Here is a 1,642-nt window from a genome sequence, read left to right on the forward strand (position 1 = left end):
CTAACGGCCGCGAGGGGAGGGAGCGCCCCGAGGCCTGGCGGGCATAAGCGGGGCGTCACGAGCCGCCGTCCCGTCAGCGCCTACGCCGCTCCCTGCCCTCCTCCGGGAACACGAGCCGCCGGCCCTCCCCCGGAGCTCGCGTTGCATCATCTGCGGGGCTGAAAGCGCCGGCTGCCGCGGGCAGGGCAGCGCCGCGCCGCGCCGCGCCGGCCCGCTTCGTGCCGTAGCGCCGTACCTGTGCCGCGGCCGTTTGGGTTTGCGGGGTTTGGGGTTGTTATTTCGCCCCCCACACCTTTTCGGTAGAGATCACACACACAACCCGAAGACCTGCTTCTCCTTTCCCACAGTCTAAATCGAGAGCAACTTCCTGGCTGTCAGTGAAACAGAACAGGTGAAACGAGATGAGTGTCAAGCTCAGAGGCTGCACGCTTAAAATAAAGAAACCGGAGTGAGATGATAGATCAAGATGGCAGAAACCCTAGACATTTTCTGGTATGTCCTTTTCCTGCCTCCCCTTCACTTAGACACTTTAAGAAAGGTCACAGTAATGCTATAGCCCTACTGAGGTATATGGTTTCAGGAAGCACTTGACTTCCTGTCAGAAGTTGCAAAAGCACTAAACCAAAATGATAGTCRTGATGTTGTTACAAGACTTCTTAAATGGGAAGAAAGAAGGCCAGCAGTCCAGGTCTCCCCACTCCTTAGAAATCCTAGACCCATTTTAAACCCTTAAGGCTGCATAACATTTTGTTTCCCACGTTTGGCCAATTTATACTGCAGTTCAAGAGTTACATCATACATTTTGCAATACATTAGTTATGCCATAAGAGTCTCTCCTTTTTATTTCACAAATGAATAGGTAGTTTCTTGAGCAGTGATATTAATAAAGGCTAGCTTTCAGAGGGTTTGGGAAGCGTGGGAGAGGGGTGAGCTACCACTATAGCATAAATTACCATTCACTAGGTAACCCGCTASAGTTTATACAACGGAGTGTATACAAATCTCTTAACTGCAGGAGAGCTTTGACCTATAACGTGGTCTCTTTGACACTGGGTTAGACACAAGCACTCACACTGAAGTTTTTCCTGTAGTTATGGTATTTTTTTATTGGCTAATATGGACTGAGTTAATGCTGCACACTCCTGAAACTCGCAGAAACTTAACTGTCTTCCAGATTTCTACCCCTCAGTGAAATGTGAGCAAACTGAGCCAACAGCCTCATAGAGGCACATATAGGAGCATGTGCGTGTGCGTGCGCGCACACACACACACACACACCCTATAAATCTTGTTTCCCTTAGAAATTAGACTAAACATATCACCATCTGAGTACAATGAAACATGGACCAGATGACGGATAAAAGTTGTACGGAAACCTAAGATACTAGAATTTTTTGTTAGTTGTTTGAAGGAGTTGCTAGTTTCCTTAATGCTGGAATASACTTTAAATTGTATTAACTTTCAAAAATATGAAAATACCTGTTCTGTTTATTAGTATGTAATTTCCAAATAAATGTGAAAGTTTTACATTTCTCATGTAGTTCAACAACTCATACTCATTATGAGTTGTACTTCAACCGCAAATCAGATTAAATAACAGATTCATAAAAAGAATTGGCATCAAACCTTCTATTTAGGTTTT

The sequence above is a fragment of the Rhea americana genome, unplaced genomic scaffold (assembly GCF_003343005.1).
Source record: "Rhea americana isolate MKP2758 unplaced genomic scaffold, rheAme1 scaffold_23, whole genome shotgun sequence".
In the NCBI taxonomy this organism is placed as follows: Eukaryota; Metazoa; Chordata; class Aves; order Rheiformes; family Rheidae; genus Rhea; species Rhea americana.